The sequence below is a fragment of the Tamandua tetradactyla genome, chromosome 5, assembly GCF_023851605.1.
Source record: "Tamandua tetradactyla isolate mTamTet1 chromosome 5, mTamTet1.pri, whole genome shotgun sequence".
Lineage (NCBI taxonomy): Eukaryota > Metazoa > Chordata > Mammalia > Pilosa > Myrmecophagidae > Tamandua > Tamandua tetradactyla.
This window is the reverse complement of record NC_135331.1, coordinates 71855193-71872526: the sequence shown is the minus strand read 5'-3', so window position 1 is coordinate 71872526 and position 17334 is coordinate 71855193. Positions and strand designations below refer to the sequence as shown.

The 17334-nt window shown below is 36.7% G+C and overlaps 1 protein-coding gene and 1 long non-coding RNA gene across 3 annotated transcripts in view; one reads left to right on the top strand and one right to left on the bottom strand.

Moving 5' to 3' along the window:
* Positions 1–17334, bottom strand: part of NLGN1 (neuroligin 1) — a 714506-nt gene that overhangs the window by 84296 nt on the left and 612876 nt on the right. The gene's annotated exons all lie outside the window — the stretch shown is intronic.
* The window catches only part of LOC143682511 (uncharacterized), a 48858-nt gene that overhangs the window by 30421 nt on the left and 1103 nt on the right, over positions 1–17334 (top strand). Inside the window, exon 5 of the long non-coding RNA XR_013175167.1 lies at positions 7537–7673. This is a non-coding gene — a long non-coding RNA (uncharacterized LOC143682511). The remainder of the gene's footprint in view (positions 1–7536; positions 7674–17334) is intronic.

Sequence of the window (17334 nt, the reverse complement as noted above, 5' to 3'; positions counted from 1 at the left end):
CTTTACACTCATTACTTTGTCTACTACGATTTGACAATTCATTTACTCATTCCACAAATATGTATTTCGTACATACTCTGTTTGCATATGATGAGGTACATGGGTGATAACACATAATTCTTGCCCTCGAGGAGATCAAAGTCTAGGGTTGCACTATCCAGTATGGTAGTCACCAGTCACAGGCGGTTATTAGAATCTATTTAAATAATTAAAAAAAAAACCCTGAATTTCTTAGCCTCACTAACCCACATTTTAAGTTCTCGGTAGCCACACGTGGCTAAAGGCTCTTGCACTGCGCAATGGTGATACGGTGTATTTCCATCATCACAGAAAGTTCTGTTGGACGGTGCTGGTTTAGAAGATGTGTGGAAGAGGTGGTGGGGAAGCTGGTGGGATGAAAGTCATACATAATTGCGATACAGAATTATGACACATGGAGAGAATTGTTAATAGGTGTACAGAATACTGTGGAAAGTTGGGGATAGGGAAAAACTTCACAGAGGCAGGAACTTTGGGTCTCAAAGGATGGAATCCAATATGTTCAGAGATTGCACATCAAGGCCTTTGAATACGATTGGACAGGTTATGCATGTTGTAATTTTAAAGGGTCGCATGCATCTCTTGGTTGTACTGCAGGGAGGGGCTTGGCTCTGTACTGCAGCCAACCCTGCCTCTGGGTTTCTGACGATGCTCTTTTCTTGAATCAGGAGAGTTTCACATTTCCTCGCTCTGGACTATGCTCTGTATCTAGCTCTCCCCAACAACTCATGACACTGTGACCGAGTTATAGAGCCCTCTCTACTCAGAATCTCTGCAGGAATTTCATTCCGAGCTACACAGTACAGCTTCTATACTGGTGTACACAGTTTCTCATGATTCCTCCTGTTATGATTGTCTCCTAACTACATTCCAGTGTCCAGGAAGGTACACGGAGTCTGTTTCTTCCATTTCCCTTGGCACAGTGCCGGGCACACAGGTAGACACTCTGGAAACACTGGCTGACTGATTGACACTGTAGCCAATTACAGCTTGTTTTTATTCAAATTCAGTGTACTTTGAACTTAAAATTGGTAGGCACTCTGAAGTGTGGAGGGACAAAAAGATGAGCACTAAGGATTATGTAGAAAAGTATAATTTTTGGCAAATTCTATGATATATATTTAATTGTTATAGCAGTTGATTTGACATAATGCTGATATTAATTCTTACGAAATGTGATGGCAATCTTTACAATGTAAATAATTGTGCATTGGGATTCTTGTTGACCTTGATTTTGTTTAGCATTTTTTTGTTGTTGTTGGGGTGAAATATACTGCATATTTTTATTTTTATTTATTTATTATTTATTTATTTTGGGGTGCATGGTCTGGGAATCGAACCCGGGTCTCCCACATGGAAGGCAAGCGAGCATTCTACCACTGAACCACCCCTGTACCCTATACTGAATCATTTTTAATCATTTCCCCTCATTGCCTAGTTCCTTTCGTATCAATACTGTGAGATTTCCAAATAGCAATAATTCTGATAATATAATTTATTCAGGGTAAATAAGAGGAAGTCATTTAAACTTTTCATCTTTTTTGATTGCTTATCAAGTTGTCTAATGTTATTCATGTTTATATTTTTCTATTGAATGGTGGTCAACAAAAGATTCTAAAGATAGCTGTTTCTTTTACAAATATTATCATTTAATGGCTTTCTCCTGAATTATTGTGGGGCATTTTTTTATTCTGGGTCTCTTTGAATTGCTCCCTGACATTCAGAGTCAAGCTTTGCTTTTGCCTGGAAAATAATAATTCACGTTTGTTGTCTATTAGCACAGCTATGTCATCTTTAAATAGGAGGAATATCTACTGTTTTCACCATGAGGCCTTTTTTTCCTTTCAGTTCAATTCAATGTCCAAGATACAACCTCTAAAACCTAAAAAAATAATGAAGTGGCTTAAAAAGGGGTGTTCACGTACTTTCCTGTTTCTTCTGATGCTTTCAGGGAATGAGTTAAAATGTTGTAGGACCTTGAGGGGAGTTTAAATTCTGAATATCTTTTTTTTCTTGTAGAAGGGGTATAGACTTACTGTATAAGCAATAAATTCTATTTTCCCATGTCCTCATTACATCGGGTCTTAGCATTTTCCTCTTCACCTCCTCTCTTTACTCCCTTTTCGCCATTTACTTCCACAATAAATAGAAATCTGATAACCACACACATTATTGTGTTTATTAGCACTGCCACAAGCTATTGGTTTTTAATATACAGCAATGAACTCAAATAAATTCAGTTTGATTGAGGAAGCTATTAGTTAGGATTCAAAAAATCAATCAATCATTCTTTTAACTAGTAGTTACTGAAACACCTTTCATACTTTAAACATAACCTTATGGTTAGCGGATGCAAAGAATGTGATGCAATACTTCCAAATAGAGGCTCATAATTTAGTGGTGGAGTCAGTGACATAAATAAAAGAATCCAATAATAGGTTAGGTGTTATGAAACTCAAAAGGGCACTAAAGTACCTAAATTGGCCTGACCAAGATACACCTCTTAGACAAGGGACTATTTGAGTTTCCCTCTGATGGCGGAGAACATCATGTGTAGTAGACAAGGGGGACAAGGGCATTCCAGAAAATGGCAAGAGCCAGTAAGATGTGAAGAGGTAAGAAAGCCCATGGGGACTGGTCAAATGCAGTGTACATGAGGTATACCGTGTGGGAGTGGTGGAAAGTGAGGCCAGAATGCTGGGCAGGGCTGGCTTGGAAGATCCTCAATTTATATAACAGATGACGGGAAGGCACCAAAGTATCCCCAATCAAGGAGTGGCAAAGGTAGATTTGTATTTTAGAAAGATACATTCTAGTGTCCTCTGGAGGATGGGTAGGAAGCGGGTTGGAGAGAGAAGAGCAGTGTGAGATTGTGCCAGGGAGATTCAGGAAGGCATTAGAGAGGAGGTGAGAAGTGAGACAATCTTAAAGGCTGACTAGAAAATAGGGCCTAGGAGCATGGTCAAGGAACTGTGCACTCTGTTTCTTAGCAGACTTGTGCCTGAGCTTACATTACTCTTTCAACATGGAGAGTGTTTTTATTTTGTGTCACCTACTGCCTCATGAAGCCTGCCTGCTCTTAGAATCTTCATTAGGAGGCACACAGTGAGGCATTAACAGATTTAATATGTTTCTATTCAAAGGGTGGTGATACATCTGCAGAATCTACAGCACCTGGGAACTTGTTAGAAATGCAAATTCTCAGGCCTCACCTTAGATCTATTGACTATTAACCTATATTTTACTAAGAGCCCCAAGGGACTGCAGTGCACAATGCACTTGGAGAAGCACTGTTTTTGCAGTTCTCTGTGTCAACATTATAACATCTTGGGTGTAGAGTGGCAGTTCCTATGCTCTGCTTCTTCTGACTACCCCACAGTGCATAACAGAATTGGAGCATATTGCAGGTGAGCAGCAGGTACTTGCTGCCTGATTTATTTTTCCAAATAAGAGTGTTACATTGAACAATTCAACCATTTCAATTTAATAGACATTAACTGCAACTGGGAGACCAGTTAAGAGGTTATTGCAATATTGTCCAGGTGAAAAATGAAGTCTTGCACTAAGGTAATAGCAGTGGACACAGAAAAGGAGCAGAAATGGAATAGAAATATTTAGAAGAAAGGATTGGCAAGCCCTGCTTATTAAAGGTATAAAAAGTGAAGAATTAAGTATAAGATATATGGGTGAAGTAAATAAAATAACCTTCTGATTTTACTGGCCAACTGAAGGTTGGATTATATTCAGGTTTATTCAGAGACATTCTTTCTATATTATTCTATCTTTCCTTTTTCCAGTCAACAAATTTTTACTGTCTGTGCTCCTACAGGGCATGCTCTGTTCCAGGTCATAGATTGAAAAAGCTCATATGATATTATTTGGTCTTTGCCCTCAAGGAACATACTGTTAATTGGAGAAGATAGAGAAGTAAGATGGCAGCTGAAATACTGTGAATTACATGTGGTAATAAAGGGAAGAACAAGAGTTTGGTGTGGCATCGAGGAGAGGTACTTAATCTTGATTGGTGATGGGTGGTCTTAGATAATGTTTTCCAAAAGAGGGGCTTCCCACAATGGGCCCCTAAGGCCTAATAAATAGCCTAGTGTTGTAGATGGGTCCATTGGATAAGAAGATAGGATGCGGGCAGACTTCCAGGCAATAAGAAGACCATGTGGAGAAGGCCTATAGTGTTTACTCAGTAGATGTATGTTGTTCCATGTGGCAGCAATATGCAGAGCCAGGGCGAGGTTTACTATGTTTAAAATTATAAGTAAATAATATCGTAAAATGCCACTGATTTGATTATTGTGGGCCAAGTGACACAGTAATTTATTGCAATCCATTTCTCCCATGTGGGAAACACAGCAATGAAGTGTTATCCGTGATCTTTGTCTGCAAAGATGTAAGTCAATTTTCAGTCAGTTTTCTCCATACTCCAGTCACTTCATAGAATCCCAGTAATCATTCAAAACCCATTTAATTTTTAAGGAAGCCAACCCACATTCCTTTTCTCCTTTGTGTAGCTCCATAGTTCTTTGTCCTTTAGTATTCATGGATTGCCCCCTCCCTTCTTAAAATCTGTCTTCTACTAGAAGTTAAGAATTTTATCTTATTTACCTTTAGGAACATCTCAAGAGTTGACACAGTGCTTGGCACAAAGTACTTAAAAAAAAGAATAGACTCATCATCTCAAGCATATTAAGTGGATCTTAATTAATGAACTGAGACAATTGGTGGTTAAGGTGAGAGTTATCATTCCTAAAAGAATGAACTCAAAAGTGAGCTGTTTCCTCAAATATGCTTCCTATGTATAAATCGTTTGCAACTAAAACTAGCTTTAAGGGGAAAAGGATTGGCAACTTTGGCCTATCATTGAAGCCATTTGGACCCTGTAAAATATTTCTGAACTCTACATCTGCTTTTGCTATAATTACATGACATTTCTCCATTAATAACTCAAAAATAAAATCGTACTTGTTTATTTGCTTTGTTAACTAAATGCAATCATTCATTTAGGTCAGTTTCATAGTAAAATTGAATGCTTTGTAGCCTACAGGAAAGAGAAAGAAAGTGTGATATAGCCACAGACCTTCCCTAAATTATCAGTGGTTTCTTTTTGTCAAAGAACGATTGCCAGCAATACCTCTGTCCTTGATATTTTACTCTCATCTTCCCAATTTCAAGCTAAGAGATGCTCTCACTTTGTGCATTGTGTTTAATTTTTCTTTCATCTACAACTCTTCTTTGATTCCTTGTTTTCTTACTAAATTGAAAGAAGGGCTGTGTTCTTTTCATATAGAAAGGGTAGCAGGGGGATATAAATAGTGTTTGACAGCTCTTTATTTTATTTTATTAAAGAAAAATAGCCGGTCTCACTAAATCAGCCTGGGATTACATTGCTGTAATCCTGCCACTGTTCTGAAAAGAATGTCCCCCCAAATCCAGGGCACCATAAATAGTTAACTATGAGCACTGATCAAAAGATGTCACTCTGTGGGGTCTATGCTAAGAAGTCTCATGTAAAAAAAATTATCAGAGGCTAAACTTGTGGACATTCCCTCTTAGAGATGGATTTCAAATAAAAACTCGATTCTTCAACTCTTAAGGACCTGGTGAGAAAGCCAAGCATATTTGGAATGCAATCATGGGGTAATACCCTCCAGAAAGGTTCAATTTCTCTAGATTCAAAAATACCCATTTATCTAAAGCAATGTTTACTACTTTGGTTTTGTACTAGTATGTCCATTCTCCCCTTTACTCTCAAGGGCTGTTGTGGTTTTCTTAAAAATTTTACAAAATGTTTTAAGTTAAAAATAAATTTATACCATGACAAACTTTCTTTGGGCCAACTTGTAAACAAACCATATTAAGGTGGTGTGCCAAGTCAGTGAGACTAAAAAAGAATCCACTAGATACCTGACCTCTGCTATGCATACACCAGCAACTCGGAATACTGATGGTTTTCATTATTCTGTCGCCACACTGCAATGCATTTTCTCTCCCACTGCACCCATCACTTTCTTAAGCACATATATTCAATTTCACTATCCAGTCTTTCTCTGCAACTTTTGATGTTTCTAAATATTCTTGTAGGTACAAGTGGACCAGGGAATTTCATTATTTCTACATAATAAAGACAGTAAGCTAACCTGCTATGTAACAAAGAACTCAATTCAATCTTATCTAGGCTTTAACTTAATATTTTAAAGTAGTGTTCTCTTCTGAGGCAGACAATTCATTTAAAAATAAATAAAGCCATTTCTTATATGGAAATTTTGACCTAGCAATAGTCGAATATTTGGGAAATCTAATGACAACCTTTGGTTTATGATTATCATTATTATAACACCCATTGGTAATAAGAATTTACTGACAAAAAATAATCTGGAAATCGATGATAGGTAGTTAAAATGACTTTGAATCACATATTCTTTAAACTCTTCCTAGCTATATCACAGAATGATTTCATAACCTTGAGAAGTCACTGAACCACTCTGTGCTTCTGTTCTCATCTCTTTAAAATAAAGATAATAACTTTACCTTATTATCTACTTCAGTGATGAAGGATGAAGACTAATAACCATAAAAAGCAAATCAGGCTTTCTGGAAGGCAGACTCAGTATAAATATAAAGTATTTAATAAACAGAGTGAGTGCACTATGAGTTTATAAATATAAATAAAAAGTTTTTATAAAGTGTCGTGGGAAAAGAAAGTACATAGAAGCAAATAAATCACACCTCGGCATTCTACGTCCACCGCATCCCCGACATTATTAGCCCAAATGGAAGACCCGAGGGAATCTTTCCTTTGGCGCATTTAGCATGCAGCAATGGCTTCCCATCACCAAGCAGTGAAATACTCATCTTCTATTTTAAGCATTGGACTTACTGCTTTTAATGGGAGATTTGCATCTGTTCTAAGATTACAAATAACAATTATGCCAAAGCAATTACTCTTAACCTCAATTTGTAGCTCTCGCTTGGAGCAGGGCACTTTCAATTCTTCCATTTGTTTTCATTCTCATTTTGACCTGGAGGTATTTCCAAATAAATCAATCACAGTAGATGTTAGAGCAGGTCTACTGAATAACACCTAGGCTGACCACACATACTGGGTGGAGAATGGAGAAAATTATAACAATAAGTCAAGTACAAGAAAGACAAAAAGCACTTTTGGGGTCAGTTATCTGAATAAATCAAAGGAAAAAAATCTTTTGCCCTAGATCATCTAGATAGCATGCTCTCCTTTCCACTCGTCTTTCTGATACAGTACTTTCTGCAGAAAATATAAAACAAAGAATGCACTTTATAAATAACTTAAGAATACCCACATGGTATTCCATAGTTGCCTGTGTCAACACCCATAATTGATGGAATCACTAATTATAACTAAAACAGTAGCTAATCTTCATTGTGAACTTCCCATCATGCTAAGTACCTTCAAGAACTTAAGCTCCCTTTGTTTTTATTTTTTATTTTTTGGTCCCTGTTTCATAGATGTCAAACTGAGATAAAGGGAGATTGGCGTTAATGAGCTGTGGAGCTAAGAATCAATCTGAGGGCTGACTCACTTCATCCTACCACCCCGTGATAAGGTTAGCATATCACTGAGGGTGTTGTCGTCCAAGCTGCAGGTATGCAATGGTTAAAGGCTGATTCTAACAAGAAGGATAAATTGAAAATTTATTTATTGTGATTGGGTTTTTACTTCCATTTTCAAGACTACTCATATTTCTTAAGGGGAAAATAACACAATGAAAGGTAAGAGAGACCATGAGGAAATAATGATATTAAGTCTGTATGCAAGTACAATTCCATATCAATATCTTGCATGATTCTTTTTATTTAGACCTGCTAATCAAGTCCCTTATTATTCTTCATGACTATGGAACGGAGAAGAACCCGGTTCTGTGAATTTCAGTAATGTTCTTTGTTGAAGATACTGACTGGTGGTTATTTATTCCTTCATATCTATCATGTGTGATATATTTTCTAATGCAAAACCAATAGCCAAATGTGTCAAGCAGAACTTGTTGCCAATCAATGCAGTTATTGCCTCTTAGAATTTTCAGTAAATATTAAAATTTTGTGTGCTATAATGATTTGTTAAAGTAGCATTTTAAAACTTATAGCTATAAGCATATGCGCTCAGTATAGGAATTTGGGGAAAATAGAAATCTAGATAGAAGGAAAAATAACCTTTGATGCCCTCAGTTGGGGGGAAAAATGGGTTGGTATATTTTCCTTCCAACGCATATTTTAACAAGAAAATGTCTGTTTCTGAAGGAGAATGTCTACACAGTCAAAAGCTCTGAAATAGTTCAAATTTTGAGTATAGTACATAGAAATGAGCACTGTTAAATTATGCATATCTTCTCTCCTATCTGCATTTACTCTATTTTCTACAATAGCCTAATTTTAAATTAAATATTTAGTTTGTCAGATTAAAAAAAAAGAATCCTACTGTAGGCTTGACAGGATAACTTTTCATTTTATGTGTTCCATAAATTTAGCACTGCACAATTATGAATGTGCTTGGAATAATTCGGAGAGTTATCAAAACTAAGGCAGTCCACTTGGTGCTCCTTTGGCTGTGGCAAGTCATAGACATTATGAGGAACTCTCTTTTATGTCCTTTTATCATGTATATAGATTATGCTAAAGATGAAGCCAAATGAAGTTAATTGTGTGAATGTGCCCAGGAGACTGAATGCATGGACTTGCATTTAAAGCTATATACTTGTGACTTTTTAGGCCCAATTAAAATGAGGTTACCAGACTTTGTTCTGCTACCTTTGGATGGCAACCTATAGTACAAAGTCATTATTTGCTATTGTGCTGTTTGAAAATGTTATGTGCCTAGAAAAGTCATGTCTCTTAATCCTCATTCAGTATGGTGGGGTAGAAACCTTGATGGGATTGTTTCCATGGAAATGTGATGCCCAATTGTGATTAGATTATTTCTATGGAGATGTGACACCATGATTGTGGATGTGGCATTTTGATTAGATGGAGATGTATCTCCACCCACTCAAGGTAGGTCTTGATTAATTGACTAGGGTCCCTTAAAAGGGGAAATATTTTGGAGAAACCTCACATGTAGACACAGACACAAATGCTGGAAATGCAGAAACCCCAAGAGACATAGTTACTTCAGAGTCTAGAAGACATCACCGTGTGCCCTCCCATGAGATGCTAAGCAAGCCAGAACACAGAATTGGGCCCCAGAGTAAGCGAAGGCCTACATATGCTTTGAGAGGGAACTGTTGGAATTGGAAGCTGGCAACAATGGATCTAGGAGCAGGGACCAACAGATGCCAGGCAAGTGCCTTCCCAGGTGACAGCCATTGGCCTTTCTTTAGTCAGGGTAGCTCTCCCTGGATGCCTTAGTAAGGATATTTTTATGGCCTTAGAAATATAAATTTTCAACTTAATAAATTCCCTTTTAAAAACTATTCCATTTCTGTGATATTTCATTCTGGTAGCATTAGCAAACCAATACAGCTATACTCGACTTGGAAAACACAAAACAGTTCCTTCTTAAAGGATTCCCATAAGCAACCACACCCTAAATGGGTGGAGACACCTCTCCACGGAAGCCACCTAATCAGAAGTTCTCACCCACAATTGGGTGGGTCACATCTCCATGTAAACAACTTAATCAAAAGACCCCACCCAGCAATACTGAATCAGGGTTAAAGAACATGTTTTTTCCGGTGAACACAGTTTCAAGCCAGCACATTCCACCCTCTAGACCCCAAAAAGACATGTTCTCTCCAAATGCAAAATATATTCATTCCATAACAATATCAGAAAGCCTTAAATAATTTCATTAATAATAAAAATACAATACAAAGTTAGAAACAGTACAAAATCTCAAAGTCAGCTACAGGTGTATATTCTAAAAAAAAAAAAAAAGCAGAGTTCTAAGCTGTAATGGCTCTCTTCCCATCCCAGGGAGGCCATTTGCTCAGTTGGAAAAGGGAGAAAAAGGAGTCTCACATCTGATGCTTGTAAAAAAGCTCTCCACTGTAAATGCAAAGTTCTATTGTTCCATACATCACAGTCAGAGTCACAGCTGGAACTTTTTAAATGCCACGGGTGATTTATTGCTTTTATATCTATGTTACAACTAGACTTAACCAAAGATAGAAAAATTTCAAACACTGGATTTTTATTGTAAAGCTCCTTAGTATTTGTATAGGTAACAGAATCAGGGAGACTCTTGTTAGACCTCTTTATTTAACCAATATAAATAAATATAATGGGGCCACATTGGGTACACTAAGGTAAGGCTTTGGGGAATTTTGCACTCAAAAATATACAGCCATTAGGTCCTATTTCCCAATATGAGTTGTCAACCCTTTAGTAAAATACAATATTCAATAAATCTGATTTCAAGGCAAGAAACCTGAGTTCAAAATAGAACTGATGGATATGTAATAAGTAGAAAAGTCCTATTCAGCCTTGAGCTGTTTGAGTATGTATATGTGTATTTCATTTTAGAAATGTATGCTCAGTGTGGTGGAGGAGAGGGACAGAACTAATCCTTTCAGCACAAGTGAGGGAAAAGAAATATCCCCAAAACATTCCCCCTGGCAATCTTGCCCCAGCGAGCATGGCCAAGTTATGATGAAGGCAATGCACTATCTCTACTAGGAGCATGTCATTTTGGGTAAATTTTTGAACTTCCCTGAGGTTCATTTTTCTCATTAAAAAAAAGTGAAAGGAATCTATGGTACTTCACAGACCTTCAAAAATGCTTTAGTATTGAGGCACTTCAAAAATGTTAAAGCCTTCTGCATATGGAAGGTGGAGTTTGTTAATAGATGCCATAGGATTCTGGGAATAGAATTTTAATAATAATTACATGCAATATCTGTCACTAAAGTAAAGGTTGGATATTTCAAAGGTCAGAAAAACTTCATAGGAGATATTTGGAATGACAGAGAAAACATTGGGAGATCTCTGGACATGCAGAGATTCGAAGATCTGAATGTAAGTCCTGCCTAAGGATTACATTAGAATTTGGGACTTAAGAAATAAATAGGGAAGTGGTTATTAAATTAATCAGAATGATGAATAACCTGGCAGAGAAATAAAAATTGGGGGGAGGAAAAAAGAACTGGTTACTGCCATCCACGTTGGTGCTGCTGGTGGAACAAATGAGTTTCTCAAGCTCGCAGAACATGGGGTTAGAGGCAGGAAAATTGGAGGCAAAGTGAAGGCTCTGGAACTTTAAAGAAGAAATCAATCGAGACAACTGAATGTTCCACAGTTTGGGTATAATGTATTATCTGAACATTTAAAATCTCAAAGTATGATATGATTTGTAGTGTTGGCATTATGAGAACTCTGTAAAAATGCTTATGAACTCATTTTACCCAATTTTATTAGTGGCCTCAGAAGGAAATTAAAGACATTAATATTTAATTTTCAGCATTAAAGATCTCTTTAGGGCACTAAATGAGTTATTAGAAAAGAGTAGAAACTAGTTTACAAGCTCATATTCTAGATTAGGTTTCTCTTTGCCAATATTCTAAAGTGTGTCACTATTTCTTTTTAACAAGAAATTCCTACCACTGGAAAATGATGCCGAGGGGTATAGTCAGGATCATAGAAATAATAGTTTTTTACAAAACTTCATTTAAATCATGATGCTATTTAATTTGGGAATAAAGAATAATAATTTAGGTATAAACTAATCAAATTAAAATAAATATTGTTTGCACAGCCTACATTTTCCATATACTTATCTAATGACAACTTACTAGACACCTGATTTTAAATTATTTTGGAAGAGTTGTATAACATATTTAATTTGTTTGGAAAACTAGTTGCATTTACATTATTGCTCTCAGAAAGATGGCACTACTGTACATTTCAAATGGAATTAAAGAAAAAAAAAGAAAGGAACTTAGAGGTTTAATAATTTTTTTATCTATCTACTCTTTCAACAAACTTATTGAGACCCTAAAAACTGTCAAGTACTGAGTTAATGGATAACAGGGTTCATGACTGGTTTTCCTTGATATGAATGCAACATTTTCTTTCATATTTTTCATGTTCATATATGCATGTGGTTATATTCAAGTTCGGTGGTAATTCTGTTATCAGACAAAGATACAGAACTTGGCATGTGGTTAATTGAACATTGGGATTAATAGAGCAATACCATACATGTATGATACAGCACATGAAGAACCAAATACACATATTATAAAACATATACTGATACTACTTAAATCATTTTTTGTCTTTTTAAAAATTAATCCCAAATCCCTTGGGATATTGAGAAATAGTGTGGTTTTTGTTAGGCATGTTAACTAGTATATTTTTATAATGAAGAAACACTTCTAACATTTGAGACAAGAGTGTTTGGTGGCTCCTTCCATACGGATATAATTCAATAGAAAGAAAGGTATAGTGAGTTTTCTTACTCATCCATACTTTTTCAATCCATTTTTTTTCACTAGGACTAAAACAATTTCTGGAAGAGACCTGTCTGAAGCACTTTCTTTCCTGGGCCAGTCCTTGGGCTGCAGATGTGACACGGCACTCCACCCCAGAGCTGGGAGTCCTGCTGATGGGTTAGCAAGGTGGCTCAGCCACGTGCTCTGTCACACACCATCACTGGGCCACGAAAGCAAATCCGTTTGGAAAGGAGCAAACGATCCAGGGGAGTCTCTGTTTTGAAACATTGTTTCAATTTTGAAAATCACCACCAAAATGTGCAGGAGATGAGTACTGCTGATGGACTAACTGAAAAACAAACTAAACATGTTACGAATAGAAAACCCAAAAGAATTCTAGGTTCTAATTCACATGGAAACTTACCTTGTATATTAAAGGAAGAACATTCATTTGATTAGAGGTAACAGGTTTAGGACTAACTTTGGGTAGTGAATTATGATCTAATGAGAAGAAAAAAAGGTGACTTCCTAATCAACAAAAGAATATTGATGATTTCCCCAATCCCATCTAGAAACTGTTATAGTATAGCACATGTTATAACATATATAGTGTATAGTATATAACAGTGTCCTCTCGTTAGTAATGACCTTAATATAGGCAGCACTTATTTAAAAACATGATTTTTGTAACGTTTAAACTCCTCTGTTCTTTTCCACACTAAGTTAAAGGTTCAAGGAACTTACGTGTGAACTCCAGCCTAACAAGGGGTGGATAAAAGATGGGAGCCTAAATCTCCCTACTTTAAATCCAGTGTGATAGAGTAGAAAGAGAACAAATCTGTGTATATCTTTCTCTCACAGTTAGGGTGTCAATGAAAAGTGATAATTCATCCACCTAGCCCTGGGCCTGATGGGGAGCAGCTACAGTGTTAAAATTATTTTTTTCTTTGCTTTCTGTCATTTAATCAGAGTACTTCTCCCTGGAATCATAGGTTATTATAACACACTCGGTGTGAACCCACGGAGAGCTGGCATATTCACAGAATGGGAGAAGGGTCCAAAGAATGCTTTAAACTTGCCCCATTCATTCCTTAGCACAAATCCGTGATCAGGAACCATTGCCGCTGCAATTGTAAGCACTCCCAAACAACAAGGTAAAATTTAGAAGACTGGACGTGCTGGTTTGAAGCTGTTATGTACCCCAGAAAAGAACATGTTCTTTTTTTTTTTTTTATGTACCTGCATAAGTGATTAAAAATATTTTCACAAAGATTTTCATTACAAATTGATAATAGTAGTAAAAAACCTAGTTTAGAACTTACATGCCCATTAGTGGATGACTGGTTATTAAAATTAATTTATTCATGAAATAGAGTACTATGCAGCTGTTAATAATGGGAAAGACTATGCAGCTACAGAAAGGTGTTATGTATATAAGAAGTAGGACTTATGGTCAACCAAGATAGTAGCATAAGACACTCCAATGTGCTGTTGCCCCAGAGAATCTTTGGACTATTAACAAAACTGGCACAGCCATCTTTCTCAAAACTCTGAAAATAATAAAAGGATTACATTAACTAAACAAGTTCCAAATCAAGAAAAAAGCTTTTAAAATGGAAGGAGAGGCTTGTAAAACCCTTGCTGGACTCTTACCCCAACTCCCAGTGAGGTGTGGAGCCAGCCTGTGCTCCTATTGTGGGTAAATAACCCTGTTCCAGGAGAAGCTGAGTAACCCCTATGCACATGTAGTGGGATGCCTGTATGTCAGTGTCAACATGTTCTTTTAACCCATTCTTGTGGGTGCAGACCCACGGTGAGTGGGAACTCTTGCTTAGGTTGTTTCCATGGAGATGTGAACCTGCCCATTCAAGGTGGGGCTTAATCCCCTTGCTGGAGTCCTTTTTGGAGAGGATAAAAGGCAGAGGCATTTTGGAGGGACTCAGAGACAGAAATGCCCTGGGAGAACAAGCAAGGACCCACAGAAGCCCAGAGATGTTTTGGAGTAGACATCTGCCATGTGCTTTCCTATGTGACAGAGGAGCCCAACAGCCCTTTCCCAGAGAATGCCTTAATTTGGACATTTTCATGGGCTTAGAACAGTAAATTTGTAACCTAATAGATCCTTTTTGTAAAAGCCAGTCCATTTCTGTTATATTGCATTCAGGCAGCTTTAGCAAATCAAAACACTGTGCAAAATGTTGAATAAATTCAGGAAATCAATTGCGCAATGCAGAATTGAGAAACAGTTGATAGCAGCCATTGTTAAAGCACAGAACAAATAACAGTGGTTTCATTGATCATTTTCTTAGTGAATGGAAAACTGTGACGTAACCACTCTTGACGTTAAGCAAATGGCCTCAGCTTCTGACTAGTGAGAATTTATAGTCTTACCAAACTCAATCTGTATCTGGGTTACTGGGTTTGTTCGTTTCATTTTGAGAAATGAAGGGCCAGAAATCATCTCACATTAGTATAAGACAGAAGATTTAACTAAATAGAGCCTGGAGGGAGAAAATAGAAAAAAATTAAAAAAACCCTAAGAGGACAAGTAGAGTTTTTATTTGTATCCGCAGGAGGCTGTTATGCACTCATGTTTATATTGCTTATTAAAGATACTGGCAGTCTAGATTTTTCTTCAATTAAGACACTAAATTGTCCAGAAGTAGATTAGGATGACCTAGGTTTTAGATGACCACAGGCTGGTCAGCTATGATTGTTTGTTGAACTATATATGATTCCTGTACAGGATAGAGATTTGAACCAGTTGGAATTCCTGATTTTGTGGGAGCAGGTAGAAGCTGGGACTCAGCGATGAAAATCTGGAATCACATTGAAAAAACTTTTTATACAAGCCTCTATAAGTATGCCTATTTAGTGAGTGCATAGTAGATAGTCAATAAATATTTTCCTTCCTAGATTCCTTCCAGAAGCATCCTGTAGATATTGTCTAAGTCTATATGGAGCCCAAATAAAATAATGTTTTCCTAAGTAGACCATGTAGTTCTGACATGCACAACTCTGACAGTGAATAATGGCTTTCAAGTGAATTGTTTCATTGTTATTCTAAAGCATAACTCATTAGCTTAAATATTACTCATACAGTTGCCCATCACAGATTTGGGGGTGACTTCACAGTGCCTTACCTCAACTGAGTGGAAAAAAAGGCAGGCACAATGCTAAATTATCACGCTGATTAAAATGTGGCCAATAGTTTCTCCATACAAATGGTAGTGACCATATATATGTATATGAAGTATTACAACAATTGATAATTAGTTAAGTTAGTCCTTAAAGAGATGCTACTTTTAAATACCTTCACTTCTCCAATGACGAAATTAGAGATAACACTAAACGTGAATTTCTGTTAGCAATGGATTAAAGGGCAGAAGCATTAAGATTAAAATGTAACATAATAGTATTCCAAATAAGACTTTATATTCTACAAAGTACTTTAAAACTATTCTAATTCTCATGCAGTGGTTAAATAGGGTAAAAGGAGAAATACGTCTGACTCAAGGGAAGAAATGCCGGTGGCAATCCTGAAGCAGCAGAATGTGTTTCCTAGTAGTCTTTGAGGAAAGTAATCTGAGAATGTGGAAGAGAACAACTGAAGTAGGGGGAGTTGGAATGAGGACACCAGTGCTGCAGTTCAGACATGGTGTGGTGAGGACCGGCCCAGGCTGAGGGCAGGGGCAGCGGAAAAAATGCAAATAAAATAAGATAAATGATCAGACATTTTGCCTGGGAGTGTAAGTTTGACTGAGGTGCCAGGGGATGGGAAAAGTTTATAGTCACTCCAAGATATTGAACCTAGTGAGCTGGCAAGATGATACAACCATGGAGAGCAATAAAGAAATAACAGGAGGGAAAACTGATTTTGAAGAATAATTTGATGTGTAATAATTAAATAATTGTAATAATAGAAATAGAATCTCTATACAAGGCTTACTATTTGCCAGGCAGTATTCTGGGTCCTTTACCTTTATTAACACATTTAATTTTCACAACAACCTTATGTAGTAGACATGCGACTTCAATGAAGTTAGAAATGAAATTAGAGATGGAAAGGGTTTTGTTCTGGAATGTGACATTTGCAGACTACAATGAACCATCTTTCAGCTCTTCAAAGGCCATTGTTGAAAGCATGTCATACATTGGTCAGTTTAAAAATGAGAGCATCACGGTATTTGTGAAATCAAGGCTGGAATTGAGGAAGGAGATGGGAAGGAATACTTAGAGGAGAAAGCAGTGGTCACCCGAAGATTTATGCTTTGTACCCATCTCCTCCAAAATGCTTCACAGAAAGATGAGGATGAATGTGAAAAAATGAAATGTCATCAGTGCAAAGGAAGCACCTATGGAAAGCAAAATGCAATAAAAGAGAGAAGTTCTTTACCCTCTTATTTTAGTATAGATAAGGACTTTACTGTTAGAGAGTACTAGTTTTAATAGCAGAAACGATGTTTAAAAGTAACTAATTGCCCTAATTTTGCAAAAGAATGTCCTGCATGTTCTCATTTTCTTTCGTTTTGTTTTGCTGGGGTTGGGGGTAAGGTAGGGTACTGAAATATTTAGGAAAAAGGGAATATTATGGTCTTAAACTCCACAACTTCTTCCCAAATGGTTCAGGAAAAAAAATTAGAGCAAAAAGAGAAAGAATGGAAATGTGGTAAAATGTTTATATTTTGAAATTATTTGATTTATTCCTGAAACTTTTCTATAAGTTTAAATAATGTTTCCAAAATATAAATTAAGAAAGAAAAAAAAAGCATGTGAAGCCTGTGCTCGTGTGCGTGTGTGTGTAGGTGTGTGTTTATTTTTAAGTTCTGGAATTGTACTAAAAGGAAAAGAGTACATGCTGAAATTCACAGAACAAACTGTA